The sequence below is a fragment of the Ailuropoda melanoleuca genome, chromosome 2, assembly GCF_002007445.2.
Source record: "Ailuropoda melanoleuca isolate Jingjing chromosome 2, ASM200744v2, whole genome shotgun sequence".
NCBI lineage: Eukaryota > Metazoa > Chordata > Mammalia > Carnivora > Ursidae > Ailuropoda > Ailuropoda melanoleuca.
This window is the reverse complement of record NC_048219.1, coordinates 157076060-157086972: the sequence shown is the minus strand read 5'-3', so window position 1 is coordinate 157086972 and position 10913 is coordinate 157076060. Positions and strand designations below refer to the sequence as shown.

Sequence of the window (10913 nt, the reverse complement as noted above, 5' to 3'; positions counted from 1 at the left end):
AGGGGCGCCTAGGTGGCTCAGTTGATTGGGCATCTGCCTTCAGCTCAGGTTATGATCCCGGGGTTCCGGGATCGAGCCCTAAGTTGGGCTCCCGCTGAACAGGGAGCCTGCTTCTCCCTTTGCCCTTTCCCCCTGCTCATGTGCGCTCTCTCTCATGCCCTCTGTCAATCTCTCAAATAAATGAATAAAATCTTAAAAAAAAAGAAAAGAAAAAACTTGGTGAGCCAGCACCAGCCCTGCTGCACATCAAGAACATTTCAGATTTTGAGCCAATTTATACCCTTAAGGCAGCAGGTGCAGGCTCTTCTTGCTGTCCTTAGAACCAAAGCTGGAATCAACAGGCGGCTCTCAAATTACTCCCCACATCCCCCTCCCCTGATCCATGCTTCCCTAGTTACGCTTCATCATGAAGTACCTCTTGGACTGGTTTCACAGAAACACCTTGATTCTTCCCTTGATGACATTAAGCATCGTGACAGTCTGCATGTGGGAGTGATGCTGGTAACATGGTCCTTGTCCTTTCACAGGCAGACCAAAGGAGAGGGTAGGACAGGCCTGTCATGATCCCTTCCTTAGGTGACTCAGATCTGATACACTGACTTTATATCCATACGATAATAAGAAGTTCTTACTTTTCCCAGAAGGAGAAATACAAGTCCAGTTCTTTAAGGTGATGGCCACATACAATCCTTTCAAAGGCCTAAAAAAGGTTAGCAAATCAAGCCACAGCCTTTGCTGCGGCAGCCGATCCCAATGCAGCAGAGACACTGGTGAGTCACCATTTCCTCAACACCCATTCTAGGTTTTTCCTTACCCCGCTGACAAACATTTCAGTCCGGTCGAACTGCTTGCCTGCCATGATGACAGGGACCTTCATCCCTGAGGGGTTTCAGCCCTGAGTTGTTAGTCTTATCAAATCATTCTTGATGCAGTTGCCTTTAACAGAGATTATTAGACACAGCAGAGCTAAGAGAAACCCCCGGGAAACCCTGACTTCTACACACACTCTTGTCTGTAGCAGCAACCCTCATTCCTCAAGGGAATCATCGCCAATCATGCCTTCCAGCATAGTAACTTGTCTTGTTCCCTGTAGGTTCACTGACATATGGAGCCCAGAGCGGCCAGGTGGCAGTTGTAACCCCCAGTTTAGTGAAACTTGCGGCCCTGAGACCTCTAAACTAACAGAGACTAAGTTTGTGGGGATGAGACACTCAAATTCTACAATTCTATTTGTGGGCCACTTGGATTTATGGTGGAATGGGGTTAATTCTGTATCATATGCGGTATCTATCTAATCAATTACACCATGAAGGACAGTACCCCAAGCCCATAAGTTGTTGTTCCTTTGCTAACGCCTTAGCTGAGACTTCTATAGGCCATTCTACTATTCTATCAAGCTAGTTGCTTCTGAGTGACAGAATATATTCTAAAACTAATGAACTATATAGCCACGAGCCTGTTATTATACTTCCTTTGCTGTAAAATAAGTCCTTTACTCTGAGGAAATGTCATGTATGTGTGAGTCGCTCAGACATTCTGTACGTCCTTTAGATAGCAGCGTTGGCAGAGGGACTGTGGGCAGGAAGGCAAACCTGTTTCAAGAATATCATTTTAGGTAAGTATGGATCACTGCTTTTGCTGAGGTAGAAGGGATCTGATGTAACTTACCTGCTACCAGCTGGCTGGCAGGTGTTCCCAAGATTGAGCCCATATCAATGGCTCATCATCATTTTCTGATCCTGGAGGTAGGTAATTCACTAGCGGGAGGAGCTAGATCAGCCTTAGTGAGAAGGAGTCCACGGGTTTTGATCCATGCTTAGTTTCCATCCTGGCCACCATGGATCCATGGCCCCATGGCACAAACACTGGATGACTCAGTAAGAAGCTGACCACCACTCATTGTCTACTTGGTTGTTGAAAACTTTGTATAAAATAGTTGATCTCTAGAAAAAAGAAAAAAAAAAGATAGTTAATCTCTATTAGGTTTTAATATGTGATTAAAAATGCACTGCGTCCACTCCCACTAGCCTATGTACAGACATTTCTGCTACCCATTCTTGCATCATGTCTTTGCACCTTGTTCCTCATAAATACTGACCATCTCATCAAACCATTTCCCACTGCTCAGGAATCAATATATATCTCCTTTCCTCAGGCCACTTCTCCTTCGTTAGCAGTTAGTGTATTGTTCTTAAATCTGCCTGAGGGAAGGATTTCTTTTAACCACTTTCCATCAGGGTCAGGCTTGAGGGGGGCTTTCGTAAGTACAGTAGCAGTTTGCTCCGGGCTAGGCCCAACATATCACACCAACCCCTTTGCGAACCACACCCAAGCCCTTTTTACCTCTGTAAATTCGCCACAGGGAATCCCCAGGGCTGTGCATGCGTGCCTGCCTGCGTGAGTGCCGCGTCGTGCCACGTGCCGCCTGCCTGCTGCGTGCCTGCGCGCCCGCCGCGTGCTGCACGTTAAAGGAAAGGTGCTGGTACAACGGAGTTAGGGGAAGCCAACTGGAGCCACTTGTCTCCGTAATTTACTCAGGTTTCTGGGTAGACTTGAATCTAATCCTGAATGTATCCCTTCCGTTTTGGAGTAGATTGTTGTCATATCCACGTGGCCTTTGACTTGGATCTGATACCACTCTGCTCATGATGAGCAGCTCTGTCGTACTGTCACTTGGTGTTCCACGACGAGGACTAAATTTTTATTTGTGACCAGCGTCATGCTCTTTTTTTAAGTAGCGACTTGCACGAGCCCCCCAGGCACCACAGTAAGTTAGTTTTGTATTCAAAACACACAGGTGTGTGATGACTTGTGGGAGGAGTCGGTAAATAGGCATGGAATGAAGAGTGGTTGCTGCAGAATTCTAGGGCAATGCTAGAAAATCCCTCTAAATTTCTAAAGGTTCAAACAAACAACTCTATCAAGTTATTAGTTTCTAGTAATTGTAAAACTAATTATTTGGAAGCGATGACTTAAATTGTGTGTTAGTAGGTCATTGTTGGGGGTTTCTAGAGTAACAAAACCAATAGGGTGGTGTGTGTGAGAGAAAGAGAGAATTCTTTTAAGGAATTGAGTCATGCAACTATGGAGATACAAGTTCAAAATCTGTAGGACGGTAGGCTAGCAGGGTGGAGACCCAGAGAAGAATTGCAATTTGAGGCCAAAGGTAGTCTGTCTGATCAAAATTCCTTTTTTATCAGAGGGTATCTTTCATTTACCTTCAACTGTGGATGAGGCCCACCCTCCACTATGGAGGATAGTATGCTTTACTCAAAGCCTACTCATTTAAATGTTAATCTCATCTAAAAAATGCCTTCCCGAAAACATCTAGAATAATGTTGGACCAGATATTTGTGTACCATGACCTAGACAAATGGACACATAGAATGAACCATCACAAGCAGTAAGTAAATATCCACATTTAATTGGATTATGAAGTTGTTTCTTTGCATTGATACGTGAATGTATTTGTTGAATTTGCAACATAAATACTTTGGGTTGTTTAAGAGTACATTTAATATACATTAAAGAGATTTGTTCTCTAGGAACCCAAAAGCAAAATCTGGCCCTAAGTGTGGTCAATGAACAGCTTAATGTTTTGTGATATGTTGGGTTTTGAAGGTAGCCAATTTGTCTCAGTTTTCCTAGGACTTTCTCAGTTTTGGTGCTAAAATAGTACTTTCCTTAGAGACTCCTCAGGACACCAGTCACTGTATTGCGCTGGGCTTAAAACTTCCTTACCTCCCAAAAGGAAGAAGGATTTAGGGGTAGCTTGTGCTGGCCATAAAATAATTTATATTTGAACATGTGTGACTTACTTTATGATGCTTTATGATGCTTCCCACTTCATCCTTGGAAAAAATCCCAAAACAACCAAGGAGGACCAGCAATTAAACGTTGCCTCTGGTTGACTCTGGGTGGCTAACTGGGGACTTCACCAAGGACAGTCTTGGCAAGCAGTCATCCAAAAGCAAGGTTTATGCTCACTGTTTGTTTCTGTGACATTGAGGACAAAAGTCAGTACCTCTCTAAGGAGGTGGCTGCCCTGGTAGTGGGCATTAAACCAGGTCTGTGATTGGTTCTACCTCCCTCTAGGTCATAGGAGCCCCAGTGACAACACAGGAGTGGGTCTGCCAGGTGGCCAAAGCCTTCCTGCACAGTCACATCATTCCACCTTGGCAAAGATACCCTCTGTCACCCACATATGATATTTGATGGCTTCCCAGATCCATTGGCTTGAATGGTAGGTAGAAAAATGTTTGGGATTCTAAAAATTATTGTGAGCCATCAACTAGAGCCATAGAGTTCCTGAATTTGGGGAAAATAATTGAGAGGAGAGATGGGAGGATACTGGCCCCTCATTGATCTCCCACCTCCAAGTGCTCTGAGCAGCTGCCCTTTTATTTACTTTACATTCTGGGTGCCCACACCAGGTTTTGTTGAATGACAATATTCTCTATATTGCTAAACTGTTTGAGAAGAACAAAAATATGAAATACAGAATATTTGTAACATTACCCATACAGATACGATTATGAATATTTTAAACAATTTGGGTGCCGAAATGACCCCATGATGCCATATCTTAAACCACATCAATATTTGTGTCTTTTTCTCTCATTTCTAAATATAGCATTCCTCCACCCCCTGCCTTTTTTACATATTAGGGCTGAGACTTTGAATGGTTAGGTTCAAATTCCAGCTCTGCTGTTTTCCTGCTTTGGGACTGCGACAAGTAGATTGAAGCTACTTAAGCCTCTGTTTCCAAGGGTATAACATGAAAGTAATAATACTGACCTTCTGGGTGCTGTGAGGATTAAAGGAGGCAATGCACATAAAATGCCTGGCATGTAGTTGCTTCATAAATGGTAACTAGTGTTCTACTAAACCAACTGCGAAGCTTCATGATCGAGCCCTTGCTTCCTTTGCAGTCTATTCTCTCACCACCGTCTGACAAGACCCCCCATTCTGGCTCGAACAGCCCTCCAGGTCCTGGCAGGGCCTTAACTGACTTCCAGAATAAAGAAATTAAGGAGTTTTCTGAGGTTTTCTATGGGTTTGGGAAGGGTGGCCAAGGATGCTCAAAGTTTGAACCTCTCATGCCATTCTGCCCAAGAATCTCTGTGCTTTGGATGTGTGACTCTCATCTGCCTGTGGTCCTGTGTCTCATCTTCTTCGGCAGACTCCCCCAAATTTCAGTGCTCCCCCAAGCTTCAACTTAGGAGTCACCTCCTTACCTCTTACTCCTCCCATCTAGGTTAAGGGCCCCTTCTCTGCATCTTACCACAGAACCCATGAGAAGCACTGTAAATGCCTGCTTTAACATTTGACCCCTCACAAGTCCATTGTAGCAAACACATTTCCTTCATGGTGCCTGTATGACCACTGTCTATTCCACATGCCTATTCCTACTCACAATCCCTGGATCGCCATGTCTGTGCAGTGTGACCCTCCAATCTACCCCATCCTCCCCTCCCCAGTCGAAACTGGAATGGTTATGAGCCCCTGACCCAAGGTCTCTGCTATGAATTATAATCCATGACTTGTCACCCCTGGAACTTTAAAACAAATGTGTATGCTATGCTTTTCATCCCCAAAGATTCTGATTCAGTGGGTCTAGGGTGGGCCCAGGCACTGGCAATTTTTTTTAGGCCCCTCAGGTGATTCTGATAAGCATCCAGAAAGAATGACCCTCTGAGCTAGTAGCAGAGAAAGAAGAGCTGGTCTAATTAGATTCTATTGCAAATATGAATGAAGAAAAATGGAACAAACTTTATAATGAGCAGTGCAATGAAAAGTGACAGAATTTCATGGGATTGAACAAGGGTTATGGAATGTCAAAGGCACTTGTCATCTAAAGTCACCAGGGAGCAGAGCCCATGTGGATTGTGAAGAAGTTGGTCATTAGAGAGGAGAATAGGGCTGGTGTGTAGAGAGAAGACAGCACCACAAGAGACAACAAAAAGATGGAGAGTTACAGAGAACAACAGGGGTAGACAGAGAGATGGGACTGAGGTGGAGAAAGGGAGAGATTGAGAGAAACCAACAGAGAGACAGAGAGCACAAGTGAAAGAGAACCCTCCTTCAACACAGCTGTCATCAGCCTACTCCCCCAAGCTAGATATCTCTGTGGACTTTTCACTCATCATTGACATCTAGTCAATTCCACCTCAAAAACAGTCTCTGAAATGGCTTTTCCCCAGTAATCCTGTTACCACTGCCTTAGTCCCAGCCTACATCAGCACTTGCTGAGACCTCTGCAAAGCCCTCAATCCGGCTTCTTTCCCTCTAAAACACACCTGCCCAGGTCTATCCCCAACACTGTCGCTAATCACACCACGTCCTCCTCTGGATGAAACCACAAGCCTTCCCTGATTCGGCCAACCCACCTTGCCGCATCTACAAGGTCCACCCTCCTACAGATCTTACACCCCTTCCAAGCAGATCAGGCCTTTTCCTTTGTAAATGCAGTTCCCTCTTTTGTTTGTATCAATCAACCACCTGACCTTCAAAATCTAGCTCAAAAATCACCTCAGTGATGCCTTCACCTCCTTCAGACACTGTGAGCTTATTACAAAGCTCCTACCTTCCCCATTAGACCGTTAGCTCTTTAAAGAGAAAGACGCTTTTTTAAAAGATTATTTATTTATTTGAAAGAGAGAGAGAGAGAGCAGAGTGAGTGAGAACATGAGTGGGGTGGGGAGGCAGAGGGAGAAGCAGGCTTCCTGTGGAGCAGGGAACCCGATGCTGGGCTCCATCCCAGGACCCTGGGATCATGACCTGAGCCAAAGGCAGACACCTAACTGACTGAACCCCCCAGACGCCCCGAGAAGGACTCTTGCACTGATATCTGACTCCCCACCTAACTGACTGAGCCCCCCAGACGCCCCGAGAAGGACTCTTGCACTGATCTCTGACTCCCCACCTAACTGACTGAGCCCCCCAGACGCCCCGAGAAGGACTCTTGCACTGACCTCTGACCCCCAGGGCACGGGAGGTATTCCGTGAGTGTGTCGTCAGTGAGTCAGTTGAGGAATTACAGGTAATGAGAGAACAAGAGTTATAGAGCCGTCCCTGTGTAGCACTCTGTGCCCCCTGACTCTGCTCCTGGATTTTCACTGTCTAAGCCTCACCCACGTTTACATCCACAGAGCCTCTGGGGGCTCCAATCAGGTTTCCCCTGAAGCTCCACGGAAACCTCGGCAGAGGTTTCCCTGGAGGGATAGTTCTGGGATGCAAAGAAGAGCAGATGGGGTGAAGCAGCCATTTGTCCATATGGGTATTTGGACAGCCTAGATGCACAGAAGAACAATTTTCTTCCTTTTTCCCTGGAATCCTAAGAAAATGCCTAAAGAAAATATGAAGGCTTAGTTTTGAAAAGGGAGAAGATAGAAATGTGAATGAACTCATTTTCCATGACCTGAACCACTGAAGCCTCCAATAAAGCTTTGGGGTGCGGAGGAGGAAATCTGAGTACAATCAATGCGGAGAACAATGCTCCTGATGCAGAAATGCACCTACGAAGAGTGATTTCTGACCAGCAAGCTTTGCACGACTGTATACAATTTATTTTGCATTTTTTGTCCCCTTTGACAGTGATGTCAGATGGAACAAGATTTTTGCTCACTACAGGAAGCTCAGTGGCATGCATCAGGGCCATTAACTTGGAAGTTTCTAGTGAATAAGCATGATTGTGGGGCTTATTGAATGTTGACTTGTCTCTCATGAATCCTAGTTCTTCCATTGGCTGAAAAAATATACTTGAAAATTTTGAATTATGTGCCAAATGTTTTCATTTCGCTCATGACTCCCACATGAGTCACTTGGCATTCGATGGAAAATGAGTAGGGGGCAGATCTCTGCCAGCTGAAACGAGAAAGGCTAGTCTGAGCAGAGCATTTTGCAGGGTGCAGATCTGAGTGTAAGCCAACTATTTTGCAGGGTGCAGATCTGAGTGTAAGCCAACTATTTTAAAATCCTCACTCTTGTAAGCTAGCGCCTTGCCTCTCCATAAGGGTGAGGGGATTCCAGAGGAACACATGTGCCATCTGGAGGGAACTATGCAATTCATCTAGAAACCTGCATCACTGTGAACTTGAAATTAATCATCGTGATGAACAAGGAGAACATGCCAAGGCAGAGAGTTCAGTTTCATTTGATAAGAACGGAATGCGTGGTCTAGCTGGGAATGTGCTGACATTCATTACCTTCAGGAAAGTTCTACACAACCTCTCCCTCTGGAGGCTCCCTATGAGGCTATCACAATGAACCCCCTCAAAGCCACGGCTTTTGATGGTGTCCAGAATCACAATGATCCTAACACCTTCAGATGCTGTTCTTCTTTGTCCTGTGAGAGGAGACATCTCTCCACCCATGCCTAAGAGGGTTCCTGTGTTCGCTCAGTTCATGTCAGAAATAGAATGTCTAGTTTGTAATCAAGCACCAAAGTTGGAGCTGTATACTACCAAACGCATGGTTTTAATTTTGAAGCTCTCTGCTCCATTGTTCTTTAGCACCGTGGAGGGCTTTTAACTCTGCTAACTGTGTTTCCCACTTTGGCTTAGGAAACCAAGAGCAGATCTGGCTTAAACTCCAAGCAGGCTGGAGCCAATTTTGTTGGATTTTGAAAGAGGCGTGGACAGAAAAGAGTGCAGTGGGGATGGTACTGAAAGTTTGTTTTGGGGGTTTTAGGGAAATAGGCACCTACCACTATAAAAGACATTTCCTTCAAAATGTGAAAGAATTCCCCACTGTTTCAACTTAGCTCTTGAAACTGAGATATTTGAGGAGCAGTAGAAATCTGTTAAGACTGCAACCACAGACTGCAGGGGTTAAGAGATCTGAAGTCATCAGATCGAATTCCTTGCTTTAGTAAAACCATAATCCATAGTTTCCTTTTGCAGTGATGCAGCCTGGAAGTAGGTATTGTGGACGAGTCTAAGTCCTTGTACTGCTCTGCTTCTGTGTCTTGAACCCTTACTTACAGATTCCACTCTCATGTCTCTGAAGATGGCTTCTGAATCTGCATGTGCCGAGGAATTGGCATCAAACAGGACTGGGTTAAAATCACAACTTTGCCCCCTAATTGCTGTTTGAGTTCATATAAGTTGAACCATCTGACCCTTAGTCTCCTCTTCTATAATATGGGGATAGTAATAACTATCTTGCAGGGATTATTTTAAGACTAAATGAGATTATGCTATTTTCCCTATTTGGATAATACACACAACTCCTTTAAAGTAAAATAATTATGGGGCGCCTGGGTGGCTCAGTCAGTTTAGCCTCCAACTCTCGGCTTCGGCTCAGGTCATGATCTCAGGGTTCTGAGATCGAGCTCCAAGTTGGGCTCCACACTCAGCACAGAGTCGGCTTGAGATTCTCTCCCTGTCGCTCCCTTTCTGCCCCTCACCCGCTCATGCTCGCACAGTCTCTCTCTCAAATAAAATCTTAAAGTAAAATAATTATGTGAAATGCACTGTTTACTAAAATTACTTTTCTCATATTGTTACTATAGTGTGCACATATAAAAATAGGTAAGAATTCCTTAGGATATATACCCATCCCTACTTTCTACCAGGTACAAAACAAATTTTTAGGATTAAATTTAAATGAAAATATCTGTAAAATTCAAATTAACAACATAAACTTAATATAACAAATGCTGTGCTGAAATTAAATGCATTTACAATGTGAATTTCACACAGTTAAGCAAAGGTCCATTGGAGTTCAGTGAGGCTGTAACATCAAGTTCCGTGGCATAAGTACCCCAGGAATTCATTTCATCCCTGGAGAGCTCTCTCAACCTCTCTGCCATGACATGATGGGTTGCCAGGCATTTCTCCATCCCTGTCTGAGACTATTGCTTGGGCTAAAGAGAGAGCTTATTTACCTAGCTACCCACAAGCCCACGCAGGGACACTGGGGAGCCTACCAGGCCAAGCTCAGCCAGAGGGAAAATCATTTTGGTGCTCTGTTGTGAAGAGTCTCATAGACACCCATTCTTGAGCTGGCCAAGGGTCTCACATCCTCTAAAACGCACTGAGAAATCTTCAACAGAGGAGCTGTATGTTAGCTTTGTCTTTTAGGAGGTTCATTTTGGCGGAAGTTTTGAGGATGGGTTGGTGTGGCTGAGAATGAAGTTAGGGGAGGACAGTCAGGCCATCGAAACACTCCAAACTCATGAACTTGACGTTCAGAACACCACAACACTCACTGCTCTCTGGCTTTATCCACTTCTATTTGCCGGTATGAAGTTTGCTCCTGCCAATTCACCTCGTTACCTGCCTGAACACAGTGTTTTTCTGTCTATTTGGCTTGTGCTCACACTTTTCTCTTCACTTATGATATCTTTTACCAGTCCTTATCACAAATCCCAACCCCACCGTTTAGAGTCCATCTTCTCCATCCAGTCTTCCCTGGTTTGTTCAAATTACCTGATATGAACCACAAATTACCCATATGGAGGTATTTTTGTTCAATATTAACATTTGTCTCTTTCAGCAATTGGGATCAAATTTGATAGCAAGGATGTGTCTTGCACAAGCTGACATCTCACCTGGTTTTAACTTATTACAGCTCATTGTTTACTATTGGTTCTCAGCGATTTACTGAATTAATAGAGGTATAAATAAACCACCCACTGATTTATCTTATGGACACCTGCATATGGTTATAAGGAAATTATTTAGTAACTACTTAGAATGTTTTACATCAAGATCATAATGAAAGGTGAGAGTTCACTTAAGCTTGTCAAAGATCTTTAAATAAAGCTTATTTAATGAGTTATTATGCAAGAGAACGTAGTAACAAAAAGCCACAGAAAGTGAGAGAGAGATAGAAACAGGGTTGTAAGAATAACAGTTTACTGATTTATAAGAAAAATAAAAATAGTAGTGAACAGTCAGAAGTCTGAA

At 44.1% G+C, this 10913-nt stretch overlaps 1 protein-coding gene across 1 annotated transcript in view; it reads left to right on the top strand.

Moving 5' to 3' along the window:
* The first annotated feature begins 4173 nt into the window (after window positions 1-4173).
* Window positions 4174-10913, top strand: part of STAT4 (signal transducer and activator of transcription 4) — a 114883-nt gene continuing 108143 nt past the window's right edge. The window contains exon 1 of the mRNA XM_034654876.1: window positions 4174-4243. The gene's annotated coding sequence lies outside the window, so the exon portion shown is untranslated. The remainder of the gene's footprint in view (window positions 4244-10913) is intronic.